The 24,409-nt window shown below is 49.4% G+C and overlaps 1 protein-coding gene across 2 annotated transcripts in view; it reads right to left on the bottom strand.

Moving 5' to 3' along the window:
• Positions 1-24,409, bottom strand: part of LOC139254651 (uncharacterized) — a 228,861-nt gene that overhangs the window by 192,971 nt on the left and 11,481 nt on the right. The window lies entirely within an intron of this gene.

The following is a 24,409-nucleotide window of genomic DNA, read 5'->3' as shown; positions in this document are numbered from 1 at the left end:
GGCATTTTAACAACCAGCTGCTGGAGGACGTGCGGTTCCAGGACTCGTTCCGTCGTTTCTGGGCCGACTGGAGAAGGAAGCAGGGGGGCTTCCCCTCCTTGAGGCTATGGTGGGACGTGGGCAAGGCGCACATCTGCGTCTTCCGTCAAGAGTACGCGAGGGGGTCGACCAAGAGGCGGGCGGCCAGGGTCGGGCGCCTAGAAAAAGAGGTGCTCGACCTGGAGTCCCGTCTCGGTCAAGTCGTCGGGGACCCGGCCCTGCGGACGGTGTACGAAGCGAAGAAGGCCGCGCTGAAGGACCTGCAGCTCGTCGGGTCCCGAGGCGCGTTCGTGAGGTCGCGGATCCGGTTCCTGCGGGATCTGGACCGCGGCTCCCCCTTCTTCGACTCGCTGGAAAAAAGACAGAGTGTCCGTAAGCAGCTCTTGACGCTGCTGGCCGATGACGGCTCTCTCGTCTCGGATCCGGAGGGCGTCAACAACAGGGCCCTTGAATATTACGGGGCCCTGTTCTCTCCGGAGCCGTCCAGCGAGGAAGCGCGTAGAGTTTTGTGGGAGGACCTGCCGAAGGTCAGCCCGGAGGGCGCCGAAAATCTGGAAGCTCCGCTAAGCCTGGCGGAGCTGACCGGCGCCCTCGACCGGCTCTCGAGGGGAAAATCCCCGGGGCTGGACGGGCTGACCGTGGAGTTCCACAGGGCATTCTGGGACGTCCTGGGGAGCGACTACGCGCGGGTCCTGGGGGAAAGTCTGGCGACCGGGGATATGCCCCTCTCTTGGCGCAGGGCAGTCATCGTCCTGCTGCCTAAGAAGGGCGATCTCCGCCTCCTTAAGAACTGGCGCCCGGTCTCCCTCCTCAGCACGGACTACAAAATCTTCGCCAGGGCGATGTCTGCTCGCCTTGGTGCCGTGCTGGACCACATGATCCACCCCGACCAGTCCGACAGGGTCCCGGGCCGGACAATCCACGATAATATCCATCTGGTCCGGGACCTCATCCATTGTTCCCAGGAGGCTGGTCTGTCGGTCGCCTTCCTATCCCTCGACCAAGAGAAGGCGTTCGACAGGGTGGATCACGACTATCTGCTCGGAACTCTGCGCGCTTTCGGGTTCGGGACGCATTTCGTCGCCCGGATCCGACTTTTGTACGCCGCCGCGGAGTGTCTGATTAAGGTTAACGGGTCCTTGACGGCGCCCCTTCGCTTTAGGAGAAGGGTGCGCCAGGGGTGCCCCATGTCCGGCCAGTTATATGCCATCTGCGTGGAGCCTTTCCTGCGCCTCCTGCGGACGAGGTTGACGGGACTGGCTCTGCAAGGGCCTGGCATGGAGGTCGTCCTCTCGGCTTACGCCGATGACGTGCTCCTCGCGGTAGAGGATCCCGCTGACCTGCGGAGGATGCGTGAGTGCCAGGAGATTTACTCGGCCGCGTCCTCCGCCAGGATCAACTGGGAGAAATGTTCCGGACTCCTGGTGGATCAGTGGCGGGTGGACTCCCTGCCGGAGGAGCTCAGGCCTTTTGCCTGGAACACGACCCATCTCCTCTATCTGGGAGTCTACCTTAGCCCCGACGAGGGAGCCTGGCCGGCGAACTGGCAGGAGCTGGAGGCCAAGGTCGCCGCTCGCCTAGGGCGCTGGACAGGACTGCTCCGAGTGCTGTCCTACAGGAGTCGAGCGCTAGTCATAAACCAGCTGGTGGCCGCAATGTTGTGGTACCGGCTGGTCACTTTGACCCCTCCCCCTGCGTTTGTCGCCAAGATACAGAAGAAGCTGGTGGACTTCTTCTGGAACAACAGGAAGCACTGGGTCTCTGCCGCGGTCTTGAGTCTCCCGCTTGAGGTGGGCGGTCAGTCGTTGGTGTGCGTCAGCGCCCAGCTCGCGACTTTCCGTCTTCAGACCCTGCAGAGATACCTTTACGTCGAGCCCCCTCCTAGGTGGTGTGCTCTGGCGACGTATTTCTTCCGCCAGCAGCGTGACCTCAATTACGACACACAGCTCCTGTTTGTGAACTTGGGGAGTGTCAAGACCGCCCTCCAGGAGCTGCCTGTCTTCTACAAGGAACTCATCAGGGTCTGGAACAAAGTCTCCACCAAGTGCAGCTCTCCGCCGGCTGGAGTGGCAGCTATTCTGCAGGAGCCGCTGCTCGGGAATCCGTACCTCCACGGCCGAGGTTTTATGTGGCGGTCGGAAGAGAGGGCTGTGGCTGGTGAGATTACCAGGGTCAGGGACCTGCTCAATGGCGGAGGAGCGGGCTGGATGGTGCCAGGTACGCTGGCGCGGCGCCTAAATTCAGCCAACGTCCGCCGCGCGGCCGAAGCCATCGAGTCGCTAAAAACAGCTTTGGGCCCTGACTCTGTTAGGTGCATCGAGGAGGCTCAAGCTCGTGGGGAGATCCCGTCCGAACTGACCCCCGTCCGGACGGAATTCCTCATCGGCGCCAAACCCCGGAACCTCCCTCGGGGGCCGGCGCCTTACAACTTGAGTCGCCTCTGGGAAATCCCCTCCGTGCCATTCAGTTCCGCGCGGAGGGGTTTCCTGTACGGGCTGCTCCTGCACACTCTCAACTTTGCCATCCTCGCCGGCCGTCCGGACACGCCATGGCGTATCATCTTGCCGTCCGGAGGAGGCGGGGGTCCCCGATGGAGGGCACTCGATGCGGGAGTCCTCCCACTATTCATCGGGGACTTGGCCTGGATGGTGGTGCACGGAGCAGTGCCGTGCAACAAATTTTTAAGCCGGTTCACGGACTCCCAGGCCGCCTGCAATTTCTGCGGTCTGGAGGAGTCCGTGTTCCATGTTTTTATTGAGTGCACGAGGTTGCAGCCCCTGTTTTATTACTTAAAGGGGCTGCTCCTGAAATTCTGGCTGCACTTCAGTCCCACTCTCCTGATCTTTGGGCACCCTGTGTGGAGGGGAGCGGGTAGCTCCGAGGGCCTCCTCGTAGGACTGCTCCTGGGCACGGCCAAGGGTGCCATCAGCCGGTCCAGGCAGCGGGCAGTCGAGGGGGTCGTTCAACCTGACTGCCTGCCTCTCTTCCGCTCTTACATCCGGTCCAGGGTGTCCTTGGAGATGGAGCACGCGGTGTCCACCGGTACGCTCGCGGCCTTCCGCGAGGGGTGGGCACCGGAGGGACTGGAGTGCATCATCACGCCCGGCAACCAAATTTTAATTTGATTTTACGTTTTAAAGTTTAATTTGTTTGAATTGCCGGTGCTTTTAGTGTCCCCCTCCCCTTTTATAGGGGGCACTGGAAAAAAAAAAGTGTGATATTAGTGCCCAAAAAAAAACCCCAAAAAAAGAAAAAAAAAGGAAAAAAAGGGCCTTGTAAATGTCTGGTGTGTCATCCAGGTCGGGGGCACGGATTAATGTTTATGTTTTTCAGGTAAACTCCAAAAGAGTTTCATGCACAAGGACCCCCAAGTCCCTCTGCACCGCAGCATGTTGTAATTTCTCCCCATTCAAATAATATTCACTTTTTCTGTTTTTTTCCCCCCCAAGGTGGATGACCTCACACTTTCCGACATTGTATTCCATCTGCCAAACCTTCGTCCATTCGCTTAACCTATCTAAATCTCTTTGCAGCCTCTCTGTGTCCTCTACACAACCCGCTTTCCCACTAATCTTTGTGTCATCTGCAAATTTTGTTACACTACACTCTGTCCCCTCTTCCAGGTCATCTATGTATATTGTAAACAGTTGTGGTCCCAGCACCGATCCCTGTGGCACACCACTAACCACCGATTTCCAACCCGAAAAGGACCCATTTATCCCGACAATTCTCTATCCATGCTAATACATTTCCTCTGACTCCGCGTACCTTTATCTTCTGCAGTAACTTTTTGTGTGGCACCTTATCGAATGGCTTTTGAAACTCTAAATACACCACATCCATCAGTACACCTCTATCCACCATGCTCGTTATATCCTCAAAGAATTCCAGTAAATTAGTTAAACATGATTTCCCCTTCATAAATCCATGCTGCGTCTGCTTGATTGCACTATTCCTATCTAGATGTCCCGCTATTTCTTCCTTAATGATAGCTTCAAGCATTTTCCCCACTACAGATGTTAAACTAACCAGCCTATAGTTACTTGCCTTTTGTCTGCCCCCTTTTTTAAACAGAGGCGTTACATTAGCTGCTTTCCAATCCGCTGGTACCTCCCCAGAGTCCAGAGAATTTTGGTAGATTATAACGAATGCATCTGCTATAACTTCCGCCATCTCTTTTAAAACCCCGGATGCATTTCATCAGGAACAGGGGACTTGTCGACCTCGAGTCCCATTAGCCTGTCCAGCACTACCGCCCCCCACTGCCCCCCCAAGTGATAGTGCACTGTTATTTCATCTTTAATAATTGATTCCAACATTTTCCCCAAGACTGATGTCAGGCTAAACGGTCGATAATTACCCGTTTTCTCTCTCCCTCCTTTTTTAAAAATTGGTGTTACATTAGCTACCCTCCAGTCCATCGGAACTGATCCAGAGTCGATAGACTGTTGGAAAATGATCAATGCATCCACTATTTCTCAGGCCACTTCCTTAAGTACGTTGGGATGCAGATTATCAGGCCCCAGGGATTTATCGGCCTTCAATCTCATCAATTTCTCTAACACAATTTCCAGAATAATAAGGATTTCCTTCAGTTCCTCCTTCTCTCTAGACGCTCAGTCCCCTAGTATTTCCAGAAGTTTTTGTGTCTTCCTTCAAGAAGACAGAACCAAAGTATTTGTTCAACTGGTCTGCCATTTCTTTGTTCCACATTATAAATTCACCTGAATTTGACTGCAAGGGACCGAAGTTTGTCTTCACTAATCTTTCCCTCTTCACATATCTATAGAAGCTTTTGCAGTCAGTTTTTATGTTCCCAGTAAGCTTCCTCTCATACTCTATTTTCCCCCTCCTAATTAAACCTCCTCTGCTGAATTCTAAATTTCTCCCACTCCTCAGGTTTGCTGCTTTTTCTGGCCAATTTATATGCCTCTTCCTTCGATTTAACACTATCCTTAATTTCTATTGTTAGCCAGGGTTGAGCCACCTTCCCCGTTTTATTTTTACTCTAGACAGGGATGTACAATTGTTGAAGTTCTTGAATGTGATCTTTAAATGTTTGCCATCAACCCTTCAAGTACCATTCGCCAGTCTATTCCAGCCAATTCACGTCTCATACCATTGAAGTTACCATTCCTTAAGTTCAGGACCCGAGTCTCTGAATTAACTGAGTCACTCTCCATCTTAATAAAGAATTCTATCATATTATGGTCGCTCTTCCCCAAGGGGCCTCGCACATAAAGATTGCTAATTAGTCCTTTCTCATTACACATCACCCAGTCTTGGATGGCCAGCCCTCCAGTTGGTTCCTTGACATATTGGTCCAGAAAACCATCCCTAATACACTCCAGGAAATCCTCCTCCACCGTATTGCTACCAGTTTGGTTAGACCAATCTATATGGAGTTGGACATGGGCACAAGCCAGCCAGTCCATAATGAGCAAAAAGACTTTCGATAAATTGTGGTGCAGCAAGGCCTCAAGGCCAATCCTGACTCCCATTCGTACTAAACTGAGAACTTACACAAAGGAACTGATTCCTGTAATCGGCAGTGCTACCATAAAGGCCTCCTACGATAGAGCAGTGCAGGAGTTACCACTTTGGGTGATACCGGGCGATGGCCCCACGCTGTTCGGCAGGAGCTGCCTGGGGAAGATACGCTGGAACTGGGATGACGTCCGAGCACTTTCGTCCGTCGACGACCCCTCATGTGCCCAGGTCCTAAACAAGTTCCCCTCGCTATTCGAACCAGGCATTGGGAAGTTCCAAGGAGCAAAAGTGCAGGTCCATTTGATTCCAAGGTGTGACCCATCCATTACAAGGCAAGAGTGGTACCGTACATGATGAGAGAGAGGGTGGAGATCGAGCTGGACAGGCTGCAATGAGAGGGTATCATTTCGCCAATCGAATTCAATGAGTGGGCCAGTCCGATTTTTCCAGTCCTCAAGGGAGACGGCACCGTCAGAATCTGTGGTGATTACAAAGTAACTATCAATTGTTTCTCCCTGCAGGATCAATACCCGCTACCGAAGGCAGACGACCTATTTGCGACGCTGGCGGGAGGGAAAACGTTCACGAAGCTGGACTTGACCTCGGCCTACATGACATAGGAGCTGGAAGAATCATCGAAGGGCCTCACCTGCATCAACACGCACAAAGGTCTCTTCATTTAAAACAGATGCCCTCTGGGATTCGATCGGCCGCGGCGATATTCCAGAGGAACATGGAAAGCTTGCTGAAGTCGGTCCCACGCACCGTGGTCTTCCAGGACGACATCTTGGTTACAGGTCAGGACACCGTCGAGCACCTGCAGAACCTGGAGGAAGTTCTTTGTTGGTTTAATCGTGTGGGGCTCAGGCTAAAACGCTCGAAGTGCATTTTCCTGGTGCCTGAAGTGGAGTTCCTGCGGAGAAGAATCGCGGCGGATGGCATCGCGGCCCACTGACTTGAAGACGGAGGCAATCAAGAACGCACCGAGACCACAGAATGTGACGGAGCTGCGGTCGTTTCTAGGACTCCTGAGCTATTTTGGTAACTTCTTACCAGGTCTTAGCACATTGTTAGAACCCCTGCATTCATTACTGCGTAAAGGAGATGAATGGGTATGGAGTGAAAGCGAAGAAAATGCCTTTGAGAAAGCCAGGAAGCTGTTATGGTCAAACAAATTGCTGGTGTTGCACGATCCATGTAAACGTTTGATACTAGCATGTGAGGCGTCGTCGTACAGGGTCGGGTGTGTATTGCAACAAACTAATGAATTTGGAAAATTACAACCGGTTGCTTATGCATCCAGAAGTCTGACTAAGGCTGAGAGGACCGACAGTATGATTGAAAAAGAAGCATTAGCGTGTGTTTATGGGGTAAAGAAAATGCATCAATATCTGTTCGGGCTCAAATTTGAATTGGAAACTGACCATAAGCCACTTATATCCCTCTTTTCTGAAAGCAAGGGGATAAATACGAATGCATTGGCCCGCATCCAGAGATGGGCGCTCACGCTGTCTGCATACAACTATGCCATCCGCCACAGGCCAGGCACAGAAAACTGTGCCGATGCGCTCAGTAGGCTGCCATTGCCCACCACAGGGGTGAAGATGGCACAGCCCACAGATTTAATTATGGTAATGGAAGCATTCGAGAGTGAGCAATCACCTGTTTCCGCCCGACAGATTAGAACCTGGACGAGCCAGGACCCCTTACTGTCCTGAGTAAAAAACTGTGTGCTCCACGGGAGTTGGTCTAGTGTCCAGTTAGAGATGCAGGAAGAAATAAACCCATACCAGCGGTGCAGAGATGAAATGTCTATACAGACTGCCTCCTATGGGAAAATTGGGTAGTGGTGCCAAAAAAGGGCAGGGACTCTTTCATTAGTGATCTCCACAGCACCCACCCAAGCATCGTAATGATGAAAGTGATAGCCAGATCCCACGTGAGGTGGCCCAGTATCGATGCAGACTTAAGAGTCCTGCGTGCACAAATGTAATACATGTTCACAGTTAAGCAATGCACCCAGGGAGGTGCCACTAAGTTTATGGTCCTGGCCCTCCAAACAGTGGTCCAGGGTCCATGTCGACTATACAGGCCCATTCTTGGGAAAAATGTTCTTAGTGTTTGTAGATGCGTACTACAAATGGATTGAATGTGTGATAATGTCGGCAAGCACGTCCGTTGCCACCATTGAAAGCCCACGGGCCATGTTTGCCACGCACGATCTGCCTGATGTCCTTGCAAGTGACAATAGGCCGTGCTGTACCAGTGCCGAATTCAAGGAGTTCATGACTCTCAATGGGATCAAACATGTCACATCTGCCCATTCAAACCAGCGTCCAACAGTCAGGTAGAACGAGCAGTTCAAACAATCAAGCAGAGCTTGAAAAGGGTACCTCGCTTATCCCAAGTCCTGCTTAGTTACCGCACATGACCCCACTCGCTCACTGGGGTCCCTGCCACTGAACTGCTCATGAAAATGGCACTTAAGACAAGGTTGTCGCTGGTCCACATGAACTAGCAGAGAGCAGGCGACTTCAAAAGAATACATATCATGATCGCGCAAATTGTCACACAAAACTGAGATAAATGATCCTGTATTTGTGCTTAACAATGGACAAGGTCCCAGGTGGCTTCCTGGCACTGTTTTGGCCAAAAAGGGGAAACATAGAAACATGGAAACACAGAAAATAGGTGCAGGAGTAGGCCATTCGGCCCTTCTAGCCTGCACCGCCATTCAATGAGTTCATGGCTGAACATGCAACTTCAGTACCCCATTCCTGCTTTCCCGCCATACCCCTTGATCCCCCTAGTAGTAAGGACGACATCTAACTCATTTTTGAATATATTTAGTGAATTGGCCTCAACAAATTTCTGTGGTAGAGAATTCCACAGGTTCACAACTCTCTGGGTGAAGAGGTTTCTCCTCATCTCGGTCCTAAATGGCTTACCCCTTATCCTCAGACTGTGACCCCTGGTTCTGGACTTTCCCAACATTGGGAACATTCTTCCTGCATCTAACCTGTCTGAACCCATCAGAATTTTAAACGTTTCGATGAGGTCCCCTCTCATTCTTCTGCACTCCAGTGAATACAAGCCCAGTTGATCCAGTCTTTCTTGATATGTCAGTCCCGCCATCCTGGGAATCAGTCTGGTGAACCTTCGCTGCACTCCCTCAATAGCAAGAATGTCCCTCAAGTTAGGAGACCAAAACTGTACAAAATACTCCAGGTGTGGCCTCACCAAGGCTCTGTACAACTCTACCAACACCTCCCTGCCCCTCTACTCAAATCCCTTCGCTATGAAGGCCAGCATGCCATTTGCTTTCTTAACCGCCTGCTGTACCTGCATGCCAACCTTCAATGACTGATGTACCATGACACCCAGGTCTCGTTGCACCTCCCCTTTTCCTAATCTGTCACCATTCAGATAATAGTCTGTCTCTCTGTTTTTACCACCAAAGTGGATAACCTCACATTTATCCACATTAGACTTCATCTGCCATGCATTTGCCCACTCACCGAACCTATCCAAGCCTCATAGCATCCTCCTCGCAGCTCACACTGCCACCTAACTTAGTGTCATCCGCAAATTTGAAGATACTACATTTAATCCCCTCGTCTAAATCATTAATGTACAGTGTAAACAGCTGGGGCCCCAGCACAGAACCTTGCGGTACCCCACTAGTCACTGCCTGCCATTCTGAAAAGTCCCCATTTACTCCTACTCTTTGCTTCCTGTCTGACAACCAGTTCTCAATCCATGTCAGCACACTACCCCCAATCCCATGTGCTTTAACTTTGCACATTAATCTCTTGTGCGGGACGTTGTCGAAAGCCTTCTGAAAGTACAAATATACCACATCAACTGGTTCTCCCTTGTCCACTCTACTGGAAACATCCTCAAAAAATTCCAGAAGATTTGTCAAGCATGATTTCTCTTTTACAAGTCCATGCTGACTTGGACCTATCATGTCACCTCTTTCCAAATGCGCTGCTATGACATCCTTAATAATTGATTCCATCATTTTACCCACTACCGATGTCAGGTTGACCGGTCTATAATTCCCTGTTTTCTCTCTCCCTCCTTTTTTTTTAAAGTGGGGTTACATTGGCTACCCTCCACTCCATAGGAACTGATCCAGAGTCAATGGAATGTTGGAAAATGACTGTCAATGCATCCGCAATTTCAAGGCCACCTCCTTAAGTACTCTGGGATGCAATCCATCAAGCCCTGGGGATTTATCGGCCTTCAATCCCATCAATTTCCCCAACACAATTTCCAGACTAATAATGATTTCCCTCAGTTCCTCCTCCTTACTAGACCCTCTGACCCCTTTTATATCCGGAAGGTTGTTTGTGTCTTCCTTAGTGAATACCGAACCAAAGTACTTGTTCAATTGGTCTGCCATTTCTTTGTTCCCAGTTATGACTTCCCCTGATTCTGACTGCAGGGGACCTACGTTTGTCTTTACTAACCTTTTTCTCTTTACATATCTATCGAAACTTTTGCAATCCGCCTTAATGTTCCCTGCAAGCTTCTTCTCGTACTCCATTTTCCCTGCCCTAATCAAACCCTTTGTCCTCCTCTGCTGAGTTCTAAATTTCTCCCAGTCCCCGGGTTCGCTGCTATTTCTGGCCAATTTGTATGCCACTTCCTTGGCTTTAATACTATCCCTGATTTCCCTTGATAGCCACGGTTGAGCCACCTTCCCTTTTTTATTTTTACGCCAGACAGGAATGTGCAATTGTTGTAGTTCATCCATGCGGTTTCTAAATGTCTGCCATTGCCCATCCACAGTCAACCCCTTAAGTATCATTCGCCAATCTATCCAAGCCAATTCACGCCTCATACCCTCAAAGATACCCTTCTTTAAGTTCTGGACCATGGTCTCTGAATTAACTGTTTCATTCTCCATCCTAATGCAGAATTCCACCATATTATGGTCACTCTTCCCCAAGGGGCCTCGCACAACGAGATTGCTAATTAATCCTTTCTCATTACACAACACCCAGTCTCAGATGGCCTCCCCCCTAGTTGGTTCCTCGACATATTGGTCTAGAAAACCATCCCTTATGCACTCCAGGAAATCCTCCTTCACCGTATTGCTTCCAGTTTGGTTAGCCCAATCTATGTGCATATTAAAGTCACCCATTATAACTGCTACACCTTTATTGCATGCACCCCTAATTTCCTGTTTGATGCCCTCCCCAACATCACTACTACTGTTTGGAGGTCTGTACACAACTCCCACTAACGTTTTTTGCCCTTTGGTGTTCTGCAGCTCTACCCATATAGATTCCACATCATCCAAGCTAATGTCCTTCCTAACTATTGCATTAATCTCCTCTTTAACCAGCAATGCTACCCCACCTCCTTTTCCTTTTATTCTATCCTTCCTGAATGTTGAATAGCCCTGGATGTTGAGTTCCCAGCCCTGATCATCCTGGAGCCACGTCTCTGTAATCTCAATCACATCATATTTGTTAACATCTATTTGCACAGTTAATTCATCCACCTTATTATGGATACTCCTTGCATTAAGACACAAAGCCTTCAGGCTTGTTTTTTTAACACCCTTTGCCCTTTTAGAATTTTGCTGTACAGTGGCCCTTTTTGTTCTTTGCCTTGTGTTTTTCTGCCCTCCACTTTTCCTCATCTCCTTTCTGTCTTTTGCTTTTGTCTCCTTTTTGTTTCCCTCTGTCTCCCTGCATTGGTTCCCATCCCCCTGCCATATTACATGAACTCCTCCCCAACAGCACTCGCAAACACTCCCCCTAGGACATTGGTTCCAGTCCTGCCCAGGTGCAGACCGTCCGGTTTGTACTGGTCCCACCTCCCCCAGAACCGGTTCAAATGCCCCAGGAATTTGAATCCCTCCCTGCTGCACCACTGCTCAAGCCACATATTCATCTGCGCTATCCTGCAATTCCTACTCTGACTAGCACGTGGCACTGGTAGCAATCCAGAGATTACTACTTTTGAGGTCCGACTTTTTAATTTAGCTCCTAGCTCCTTAAATTCGTTTCGTAGGACCTCATCCCTTTTTTTAACCTATGTCGTTGGTACCAATGTGGAGTAGGGTGTTTGTGGTCAAACTCTCAAATGGACTCACCTGTCGGAAACACTTGGACCAAACCAAACGCAGATTTACAGACTATCCAGAACAACCCAAAATAGACTCTACCTTTTTCGAGCCTCCAACACACACACACATGGCAACCGACCCAGCGGTTGACCATGAAGCAGAACCCATCACCCGCAGCAGCCCAGCAGGACTCACCACCCCCAGCAGCCTTGCAAGGCCAGCTGCACAGCAGCCCAGCGAGGGCCCAACAAACGACTCACCAAAACCAGCATTTGCACCGAGATGGTCAACCAGGGAAAGGAAGGCCCCAGATCGACTCACATTGTAAATAGTTACACTATTGACTTGGGTGGGGACGGGGGGCAGGGGCAGGGATGGGAGGGGAGTGTTGTTATGTATGTAAACCTGCAAATACCATGTCTAATCACCAGAAGGCTTATCCCCTGGAGTCCCAAGGGAGCCCACAATCCCTTGGGAGCACCTGTATATAAGGAAGCCTCACAGGCTGGAGAGGCACTCTGAGATCTGTAATAAAGGACTATGGTCACACCTTACTTTGAGCTTGCAGTATCTTGTCTAACTCTTTATTCAAGACCGAACAATTCCCAATTTGTTTTAAAAAGTTTCTAAGAGTTGTTAATAAGTCTAAAGATGTAGATCAATAATGTGTTATAAAAGTTTCCCCAATTGTTTAAAAGTTTAAAATTGATTAAGAGTCCGAGGGATGATTTAAAAAGTTTTTCTGGCTTCCAAAGTTATTCAAGGTTTCTCCAAGGTTTCCAAGTTGTTTAAAAATTTAAAAGTTTTTCAAAATTGTTTATAAAGTTACTCATGTTGATTAAAAGTTTAAAAAAGTAGATTAAAAGTTGATTAAAAGTCTGAGGCGTAAGTCAGGTTACTCTTCTGGCACTGCTCCATGGGTGCCACCAGCCCTCTGTTGTTCTGAACCAGCCCCGGAGTCCCTTTGGCTGGTTAGACGCCGGTCCCGAAGTCCCTTCGGCCAGCTCAGAGCCGGCCTCAATAGCGACCCGGAGTCCCAGCGGCCCAATCCTCGTGTTATTTCGGGGTGGTCTGTTGTAGAGTAAGGATGTGGTCTCCTGTATTGCTCCGGGGAGTCAGCAAGGCCCCGAGGTCAGCAAGTCGGCGAGGCCCTTCAGGTCGATGCAGGGTCCTTTCAGTCCAGGATAGGTGCGAGCTGGTGCGGGGTCCTTTCAGCCCGGGATAGGTGTGAGCCGGTTCGGGGCCCTTTCAGCACGGGATAGGTGCAAGCTGGTGCGGGGTCCTTTCGGCGGGGTCGACCACCTCAAAGACTCCCTCTATGGGGTTAACGAACGCCTGGTGACTCTTCGTCTTACCCTATCCCGGAACCAATGCGCCACCATCAGTGCCTACGCCCCTACACTCGATACAACGGATGAGGCTAAAGAGGGTTTTTATTCCAACCGTGAGACATCCTTGTCCAGCGTCCCCATGGGCGACAAATTGGTCCTCTTGGGTGACTTTAATGCCCGGGTCGGCAAAGACACAGCCCTCTGGGGAGGAGTGATTGGCAGAGAGGAGTAGGGAAAACCAACTCCAGCGGTACCTTACTCCTGACAAAATGTCGAGTACATGAACTTCTCATCACCAACACCCTGTTCCACCAGGGGGACAAATACAAGGCATCGTGGCAACACCCTCACTCCAAACACTGGCATCTGCTTGACTATGTCATCGTCCGAGCCAGGGATTGCAAGGATGTGCGCATCATCCGCGTCATGACAGGAGCTGACAACTACTGGATGGACTACCGTCGAATCCGATCCATCATCAACATTAACATAGCACCAAAGCAGAGGGGACAGCAGAAGCAGTGCCGCAAAAAAGTTAACGCCGGGGCACTGAGAGACCCAGCTAAGAGCGCCCTATACAGCCAGTGCCTCAGAGCCAATCTGGCATGCTTTGATGACCCTGAGATGCTGAATGCCCACAGCGCTTGGTCTGCCCTCCAGGACTCTATAACTAGTGCCTGTAAAGAGACACTTGGTCACTCAACCAGAAAACACCAGGACTGGTTTGATGAAAATGATCAGGAGATCGAACAGCTAATAGATCGCAAGCGCAAAGCATTTCTGAGCTCAAGCAACAACCCAACTCGGGAACTGAAAAACATTACAGATGGCTCAAGGCTCAGGTCCAACAAAAAACCCAGAACCGAAAGAACAAGTGGTGGATGGAGAAAGCACAGGAGATACAACAACTGGCCAACAGCCATGATAGGCGAGGTTTCTTCATTGCAGTCAAGGCCACCTCCGGTCCAAACTCCCAAGGCCGCACCCCACTCCTGGCCAAGAACGGGGAAACACTCATCAAGGACACCGAGGCTGTCAGATGGAAGGAACACTTTGAAGATCTCCTCAAATCGAGACTCTGCCATTGACTTGAGTGTTCTCAACTCTATCCCGCAGCATGCAAACCACCACCAACTCAGTGGAACTCCAACATTGCACGAGGTAGGCAAAGCCATAAAACAGCTCAAGAATAACAAGGCTACGGGTACGGATGGAATCCCTGCTGAGGCGCTAAAGTATGGCAGAGAGGCGCTATTGGCGCGGATACATGACCTCATCTCTCTCATCTGGAGGGAGGAGAGCATGCTGGGAGATCTGAGAGATGCAGTGATTGTGACCATTTTTAAAAAAGGGAACAAGTCCGACTGCGGCAACTACAAGGGAATCTCCCTGCTATCAGCCACTGGGAAGGTTGTCGCTCGAGTTCTCCTCAACCGTCTTCTCCCTGTGGCGAGGAGCTCCTCCCAGATTCACAGTGCAGATTTCGTCCCCTATGGGGCACAACGACATGATCTTTGCAGCATGACAGCTGCAGGAAAAATGCAGGGAGCAGCGTAGCCCTTATATATGGCCGCCTTCGATCTTACAAAGGCCTTTGACTCTGTCAACCACGAAGGTCTATGGAGCATCCTCCTCCGTTTCGGATGCCCCCAAAAGTTTGTCAACATCCTTCGCCTGCTTCATGATGACATGCAGGCCGTGATCTTTACCAACGGATCCATTACAGACCAAATTCACGTCCGGACCGGGGTCAAACAGGACTGTCATCGCTCCAACCCTCTTCTGAATTTTCGTCGCCGCCATGCTCCACCTAACATTCAACAAGTTCCCTGCTGGAGTGGAACTGAACTACAGAAACAGTGGGAAGCTGCTTAACGTACCCCACCTCCATGTCCAAGATCACCCCAACCTCTGTTGTTGAGCTGCAGTATGCGGAGGACACCTGCGTCTGCGCATATTCTGAGGCTGAACTCCAGGAAATAGTCAATGTATTCACTAAGGCATATGAAAGCATGGGCCTTACGCTTAACATCCGTAAGACAAAGGTCCTCCACCAGCCTGTCCCCACTGCACAGCATTGCCCTCCAATCATCATGATTCACGGCGCGGCCCTTGACAACGTGGACCATTTCTCATATCTCGGGAGCCTCTTATCAACAAAGGCAGACATTGATGCGGAGATTCAACATTGCCTCCAGTGCGCCAGTGCAGCCTTCAGCCATGAGGAAAAGTGTGTTTGAAGACCTGGCCCTCAAATCTACCATCAAGCTCATGGTCTACAGGGCTATAGTAATACCAACCCTCCTGTTTGGATCTAAAGCATGGACGATGTATAGAAGGCACCTCAAGTCGCTGGAGATATATCACCAACGATGTCTCTGCAAGATCCTGCAAATCCCCTGGGAGGACAGGTGCACCAACATCAGTGTCCTTGTCCAGGCTAACATCCCCAGTATTGAAGCACTGACCACACTCGATCAGCTTCGCTGGGCAGGCCACATAGTTCACATGCCAGATACAAGACTCCCTAAGCAAATGCTTTATGCAGAGCTCCTTCATGGTAAATGAACCAAAGGTGGGCAGTGGAAGCGTTACAAGGACCACCCTCAGTCTCCCTGGTAAAGTGCCACATCACCACTGACACCTGGGAGACCATGGCCGAAAGCCGCCCGAGCTGGAGAAAGTGCATCCGGAAGGACGTTGAGTTCTTCGAGTCTCAACGCAAAAAGCGTGAAGAGGTAAGCGCAGACAGCGGAAGTAGCACGCGGCAAACCAGCCCCACCCACCCCTTCCCTTGACGAACATCTGTCCCACCTGTGACAGGGTCTGTGGCTCTCGTATTGGACTGTTCAGCCACCAGAGAACTCACTTTGGGAGTTGAAGCAAGTCTTCCTTGATTTCGAGGGACTGCCATGAGTTGGTGCAGTAGCGTGCTGGTGGTTGCTGTTTGTGCATGTGTGTTTCTGACCACTCCATTCTCCCCCCCCTTCCACGTTGGTGTAGGGGCTCCTGGCATTCATGTACACACAAGTTGAGGTAAGTGGGTCTTGCATGTTTTTTGTTGTGTTTCCGTGGTGCGACAAGGGCGTTAGGTGCCTTGACGATGCAGTGACTGGTGCCCAAGGACAAGCTAGTTCTGGAGCTGCTGGATGGTGTCGCTGCAGCAGTTCAGTGCCCGGTGCTGGCAGTGGGAAGCCAGTTGGCTCGCGTAGCCTGCTCTCGGGGCTGTTGCCGTGGTTCCTATCGTCACGGCAGGTTCACAGATGTCTGTGACCCCCCCGTCCTTTTTTTATCCCCTGGGTCCCAGCTGCTCCCTGAAGAGCTATCGTCTAGTAGTGCACAGGGAACTGCTGACTCGCTGGCCTGAGCGTCGCTTGATTTGAGATCCTGACTGGTTTTTATTTCCTCTGGGGAAACAGTGGCGGTGACCCTACATCTCGAGGTATGGCCTTATTGCAGTCTGCTCCTTCAGACTCGTGGCAGTTGGTGCCATCGATTGCCTGAGAGATGGAGCCGACCCAAGGCAAGGTAACACCACCGGTGCTTTTGCCCTGCGGAGGTCGCTTGCTTAGCAGCTCGTGTGCGTTGGCTGCTTGTGGCCACACTTTTGTGGTGCATAACTCTGGTCCCTGGGACGCAGGTTACTGCATTGTGCATCAGATGGGTATTTGCCTGATGCTTTGGCTGTGTGCGGGAATCCTGCATCGCACAGCTTTTCCTTGCTTATGATGGACACTCTCGGGGTCCAATCGCGATCGCGCGACTTTTCCTCGCTGGTTGCACGTATACAATTCCGATTATCAGTTACACATTTTACATGGTCAGTTATACACTTTACATAATCCGTTACATCTTTAGTCTCTAACTTACAATTCTTGTTACATTGCTTGAGTGTGTGGAACTGTCCCTTTAATTGTAGTGGATTGCCGGCCTCCTTTAAGAGAGCCTTGCTTGTTTTACCCCAATCCACTTCTCTGTTTGGTGCCACGTGTTGCTCCATCAGCACTGCACTTCGTGGTCTGGCCGCGGCCATCTTTGTCTTTGTGGTGTGGGCGCCATCTTTTCTTCGTCCACGATGTCAACTGCAGCGATCCTCTTCTCCCCAGGTTCTGCCTCTGCAGTTGGGCAGTCGCTGCTGGATCCGATTTCCTCCTTCCTGAGTCCTACCACTGAAGCCTGGAAGATGCGTTCGAGTTGTCTCAGCTGGATTATCTCCACACGGTCGTGCTGGCAGGTCTGTGTCTCGGGTGCCGTGCTGGTCAGCTCATCAGTGCTGGGTCCACCTTCAGGTGAGGGCTTGCTTTGCCTCTGAGCGCAGAGGGATTCGATCGCTGGAGGGGTAAAATCTTCCCACTGCCACTGGATCTTCTCCATCCACCTTCTGCCAAGCAGCGCTGGTCCATCACCTGCAACAATCCACAGAGATAACTTGTGCACCACGGAGTACCTTTACATTCACACTACCAACGACTGGGATGATTTCATTGGTGTAGGTGCGCAGTTTTGCCTGAACCGGGGCCAACTTGGGTCATTCAGCCGGATTGTCCCATAGCCTCCCAAAGGCTTCTTGATTCATCACTGACTGGCTCGCCTCCGTGTCCACTTCCATGAAGACTGGACTTCCCTCTATCTCGACTTCCATCTTCAGTGGGGAGCACTCGATGGTGCAGGTAAACATGCTATGTACCTCCCTGTGGGACTGGGCTGCCTCTCTGTCTAACAATTCATAATCTATGCTGGATTCATGGCCATCTGCGGACTCCTCATCGACACAGTGAGTCCTATTTCTCTTACACATTCGCTGGAGGTGGCCCTTTGTGCCGCAGCCTTTGCAAACATAGTCTTTAAAACGGCGCTGGTGAGGTCTGTGATTTCCTCCGCAATGCCAGCATGGTGTTACTCGATTAGCCCCCATCGGCGGACTCTAAAGAGTTAAGGGACTCACGGACCTGTTCTCTCTTCCCTGAGAGGATTCGCGCTCTACAGTCCAGCCTCTAAACGGCGTCACTCTGTGCACAGTACCTGCCGTGTTTTTGAGTCCTGGGTGTGACATCTGCCTAGAGCCGCAGGTTGAGGTCATGAATGCCTGACTCAAAGATGGCCTTCTGCAGTTTGACAGTGGTATCCGCCGACAATAGCTTGTGAAGAAGGCCCTCATGGCCAATTTCAATGACAAAAATGTCCCGCAGCGCTTCGTTAAGGTGGATGCTGAACTTGCATGGTGCCGCCAGCCTCCCGAGATCTGCGGTGTACTTCGCGACTTCCTGGCCTTCGGGCCGTCGGTGTGTATAGAACCGGTGTCTGGCTGTGAGGATGCTCTCCTTGGGCTTGAGTTGCTCCTGGATCAGGTTATGAGCTCCTTGTACGACTTGGTCGTTGTCTTCGCTGGTGCCAGCAAGTCCCTGACGAGGCCATAGATGTTGGGCCACAACTGTTAGTAGGATAGCGCGGCATTTATCAGCCAGTGTGGCCGGGTTGTCTCCTGCCAGTTGTTTGCCGTGAAAAAGTGTTCTAGCCTCTCCACAAAGGCGACCCAATCATCACCATCGGTGAACTGCTGCAATGTACCAAGGGTAGCCATTTCCACGTGAAAGTTCGTATTCTCGTCGCCAGCTGTTGTGTCCTTATTTGCTCTCACAATGACTCCACGAGGCAGTGTGTTGTACTTGAACTGTAGAGACTTTGGTCCTTTATTAGTTAACTCCAGAGTGAGGATCACACCTATTGGGCTGCCTTTTATATTAGGCCAGGCACATCTGTACAGATAACCTACAAGTCTCCCACTGCTGTGCCCTTTGGTGGCACACCTTGATGTGGTACCAACAGTGGCCATGTAAGATACATGACAGTAAATAGTTGGGGTCCCAGCACTGATCCCTGTGGCACCTCACTAGTTACTGGTTGCCAACCAGAGAATGAACCATTTATCCTGACTCTGTTAGTTAGCCAATCCTCTATCCACGCTAATGTATTACCCCCAACCCTAAAGATACTTTGCACCATCCTCACATCTTGCTTTCCCACCTATCTTTGTATCATTAGCAAATGTGGCTATGTTATACTCGGTCCCTTCATTCCAGTCATTACTATAAATTGTAAAGTAGATGCCAGTGTTGTAACTGTACTGGAACAGCTTGGCTGCAGGCGCAGCTAGTTCTGGAGCACAGGTCTTCAGCACAATAGCTGGGATGTTGTCTGGCCCATAGTCTTTTCTGTATCCAGTGCGTTCAGCTGCTTCTTGCTATCACTTTGAGTGAATCGAATTGGCTGAAGACTGGCTTCTGTGATGGTGGGGACCTCAGGAGGAGGCCGCTATGTATCAAAACACTTGGCACTGCTGGCTGAACATGGTTGCAAACACATCAGCCTTGTCTTTTGCCCTTGCGTGCTGGGCTCCTCCATTATTGAGGATGGGGATGCTCATGGAGCCTTCTCCTCCCATTAGTTGTTTAATTGTCCACCACCATTCACGAATAGATGCGGCAGGTCTGCAGGGTTTTGATGTGATCAGTTGATTGTGGGATCGCTTAGCTCTGTTTATAACATGCTGCTTCTGCTGGTTAGGATGCATGTAGTCCTGTGTTGCAGCTTCCCCAGGTTGGCACCTCAGCCAGGTGCTGCTCCGGTCATGCTCTACTGCAGTCCTCATTGAACCAAGGTTGGTCCCTTGGCTTGATGGTAATGCTATGGTGAGGAATATGCTGGCCATGAGGTTACACATTGTGGTTCAATACAATTCGACTGCTGCTGATTACCCTCCACGCCTCATGGATGTCCAGTTTTGAGCTGTTAAATCTGTTCTAAATGGGATAGATTCAGCACGTTGGCAGTGCCAAACAACATAATGGAGGATGTCCTCAGTGTGAAGACAGGGCTTCATCTCCACAATGACTGTGCAGTGATCATTGCTACCAATGCTGTCATGGACAGCTGCATCTGTGACAGGTAGATTGGTGAGGGAATTGCAAAACTTAGGGCTTAGAGAGAAGGCACAATTGTCATGATGGGGCAATGGAAATGGAAGAGGGGCAATAGGTCAGAAAGGAAGGAAGGCAGAGCCCATGGAGGTTTGTACAATTGGTGGCAGTTACAGAGATAGGAAGGAGGGAGACAATGGAGGAACTGCACATGAGGATGAGAATTTTAAAAGCGAGGTGTTTGGGGAACAGGGATCCAATGCAGGTCAACAGGCACAGGGGTGGAGGGCTAAACAGGACTTGGCGCACGTTAGGATATGTGCAGCAGAATTTTGGATCAGCTTAAATTTATGGAGAGTGGAAGATGGAAGGCTGTCCCGGGGAGCATTGGAATAGTAACAGAAGCATGGAGGAGGGTTTCAGCAGCAGATGAGCTGAGGCAGGGCGGGGACAGACAATATTACGGAGGTGAAAGTAGGCGGTGTTGGTGATGGACAGGATATGGGGTTGAATGATTAGAAACATAGAAAATAGGTGCAGGAGTAGGCCATTTGGCCCTTCAATAAGATCATGGCTGATCATTCACCTCAGTACTCCTTTCCTGCATTCTCTCCATACCCGCCTTTAGCCGCAAGGGCCACATCTAACTCCCTCTTGAATATATCCAATGAACTGACATCAACAACTCTCTGTGGTAGAGAATTCCACAGGTTAACAACTCTCTGAGTGAAGAAGTTTCTCCTCATCTCAGTCCTAAATGGCTTACCCTTTATCCTTAGACTGTGTCCCCTGGTTCTGGATTTCCCCAACATCGGGAACATTCTTCCTGCATCTAACCTGTCCAGTCGCGTCAGAATTTTATGTTACTGTGAGATCCCCTCTCATCCTTCTAAACTCCAGTGAATACAGGTCCAGTCGATCCAGTCTCTCCTCCTTGGAATCAGTCTGGTGAACCTTTGCTGCACTCACTCAATAGCAGATTAGGAGACCAAAACTGAACACAATATTCCAGGTGAGGCCTCACCAAGGCCCTGTACAACTGCAGCAAGACCTCCCTGCTCCTATACTCAAATCCCTTAGCTATGAAGGCCAACATACCATTTGCCTTCTTCACCACCTGCTGTACCTACATGCCATCTTTCAATGACTGATGTACCATGACACCCAGGTCTCGTTGCACCTCCCCTTTTCCTAATCTGCCGCTATTCAGATAATATTCTGCCTTCGTGTTTTTACCACCAAAGTGGATAACCTCACATTTATCCACATTATATTGCATCTGCCATGCATTTGCCCACTCACCTAACCTGTCCAAGTCACCCTGCAGCCTCTTAGCACCCTCCTCACAGCTCACATGGCCACCCAGCTTAGTATCATCTGCAAAGTTGGAGATATTACACTCAATTCCTTCATCTATATCATTGATGTATATTGTAAATAGCTGGAGTCCCAGCACTGTACCCTGCGGCATCTGTAGAATTTACTTCCAATATTTGGCAAAAATTCGTGGTACCTTTCCCCTGCAGGAGAAGAATCCCTTTCTGGACTTTTAAAATGGAAGGAAAAAAACTTCGGGACACAAATGAGTTTAAAGGGGCAGACGACGCCTGAGGGGATAAAAGGGGATGCATTCATGAAGACCGCCCCCTGCCTTCCCGCAGTGTTTGGACCCATAGGAAAGGGAATTTAATTTGGAACTCGATGAATTTTTTGGTATCCTCGGAAAAACTCTGAGGAAGATACCGAAGAGCTTTACATGTTTAAGATCTCTAAAGGACCATGTTGGAACAGACTGCCAGAACAGGGGGGTGGGACTTCACTCAGTTTGGACATTGGAGCTAATCAAATTGTCTGGGAACTGTTCACCTTCGAAACTTTCCCCTAGAAAACATTAGCATTTAAACAATCGACCATGGAAGAAACAGTATCACCCCACATGTCACATCCAAATGTCACATACATATCCAACACCTTTTCAATAGGCATAGAAATATCTGGCTCAGGCCAGACTAGCACAATGGACGAGAGCTCAGCCACTTCGAAAAGCCTATTAACGCCAGATTAAAACGACTTAATCAAGTTTCAGTTAGCTGGGCTGCACAATCGAAACAAAGAGCTGGGCAAGATTCGGGGGGGGGGGGATAAGAAAGCCTTTTTGGGGTATATCTATCCCCCAGTTTTACAAAGAGAAACTTACAGGACACAGACTTGGACACAGACACTGGACACAGACACAGACACCGGACACAGACACAGACACCGGACACAAGCAGCAGGAGCTGGGGAATGTTTTGCTGAACCAGATTGAGGTAAAAGAATCCAGGAATCAACATATGGTGTCAGAAGTGGGATCTCAATGGACGACTGCCGAAAACTTGCGAATTAAGAGCCAGACTAGCCTTGGATGAGACGAGGGGAAAGTGGCCACTGGAGTGTGTATGACTGCTCCAGTTTCCCCCAGTTTCAAAAGTCTGAGGAAAGTTTAGCCACTTGCTGGTTCTCAGGTAGTGTCTGAACGAAATCCAGGACAATCTGGTGAATACCTTTCAAACTTAGAATAGGGATAGAGATAGGGAAATTGCGCGGTGACGCAAACCAAGCGGCGACTCGGAAAGATAGGTTAGGTCAGTCTGCCTGGGCTCGAGGCCCAGAGCCTGCCTGGGTTCGAGGCCCAGTGTCTGTGTGGGTTCGAGGCCCAAGTAAAACCGCGCGGCAACGCGGAGAGAGAGAATCGGAGGTTAGGTTATTACGTAAAATTAAGCTGCGGGACTACGCGGGACTGTGTAAATTTTAAATTGTACTTACGCCAGGTACAGCGTCGATCTTGTATATCACTTGGTCCGCCGAGGCTCTGGGTAAGATAACTGAAACCACCACGGGGCGACTTGGAGACAATCAGGTCTAATTAGGACCCTGATCCAATGTGCGGCGACACAGGATGGGCAATTTAGATAAAACTACGAATTCCCTGAAAGATCATGGATCCAAAAATTAATAGGAAAGAAGAGAGACTCTTGTGAACGTCTGTTTTAAATGAGAAATGCTTGTGTGATTTTTACTGTGAAAAAAAAAAGCCGGGGTGTTGTGGTTTGTTTTAGCTCCACCCACTTTTTCAAACAGAATGAAAGTTTTTTTTTTAAACCCTTCGTAGTGTTGTCCTGTATGTGGGAAGTTAAAGAGTGTGAACCTTATTGAATTACAAAGTTTGAATCGGGATTTTGAGATATTCAGAGAAGGCACAGAAAATACTGAGATGGATTCAAAAGGATTCAAAAAAAATATTATATTAAATAACACGACCTTGAGGCTGGAACAACTGAGATAACGAAAAGCAGTCCACAGCCTACGTGCCAGATTTCCCTCTAGTTATGGAAAAGACGAAAAAAAAGACGTAACGTACTAAATAGGTGCTAAAAAAAAAATGTGTTCTGAGATTTTAAATTATGAGAAAAATTCCACTGCAGTCGAAAAAATCACTCCTGTCGAGTTGGCAGAAAAACTCCATTAAATTAGGGCTTTCATTGACAGAAGGAGGACATATTAAAAACCGTAGACGTCTTAAAGAAAGAGTGCACGCACGAGAAATGTATTCAGAGTTCCACTGGGACCTCTGAGAAATGTATCGATAGACTACTTAGTTAAAATGGTTGGCTTTGCATTGACCGAGGCTGATGACGAAATTGAATTTCAGTAAACAAATAGCTATTAAAAATTTGTGGTCTCGTTTTAAATCAATTAAAAAAATATCTTTGGCAAGTACTTAAATAAGAAGTTAAAAAAATATTGGAGTTTAATCAAATGCTGCCTTTCCTGATGAAAAGATTTTTTTTTCAGATGGTTACGTGAAGTCACGTAATGACATCAGGTCTTCTTACAAACCCGTAAAGGAGTTAACCCTTTCCATTGACAGCCGTTTCATACTGAACATTATCAATTTGGATTTCTTAATAGAAAAAAGACTCACCTAACAGAGGAATGGTGCGATAGTCAGAATAAAAATAAAAACAAAACTAGCTTATGTAATAATACTTGCCTGATACAATAAAGAAATAGATACTCAAACAAAACAAATTGAAGAGTTAAAAGGCTAAGATAAATAAGCTGAAAGGGATCCACAAACCCAACTTAACCCTGACCTTCGATTTCACGGAGTGACCTCGACATGCATGGATATAATGCAGAATCAAGAGACCTGTGGGCCCTGGTAAAGCAAACCCTGAGCCCAACTGAGCATGCCCGATTTCTAACTCACCGAGGACGTGCTACTCATGATGCATTGGTGGCTGCTTACCCTAACGATGTCCAGATCGCCTAAACACTATCTTTAATGCTCTCACCAAGACCCTTCAGAAGCCCATCAGTATGGCCGCAGTATTAGAAACTAAACCCAAATGAGAAGAAACTGCCGATGAATTCATGGAAAGATTTATTGAAATATAAGGAAGTCAATCAGGAGATAATGCCTTCAGGGCAAGAGAGGATTCTCCTCAATTCTGCGCTATCCTACTTCAGTGCCTGCCCTATTCGGTTGTTCATGCTATCCGGAC

This window comes from Pristiophorus japonicus, unplaced genomic scaffold, assembly GCF_044704955.1.
Source record: "Pristiophorus japonicus isolate sPriJap1 unplaced genomic scaffold, sPriJap1.hap1 HAP1_SCAFFOLD_567, whole genome shotgun sequence".
NCBI lineage: Eukaryota > Metazoa > Chordata > Chondrichthyes > Pristiophoridae > Pristiophorus > Pristiophorus japonicus.
Note: the sequence above shows the minus strand (reverse complement) of the source record. Positions and strands in the feature narration are given on the sequence as shown.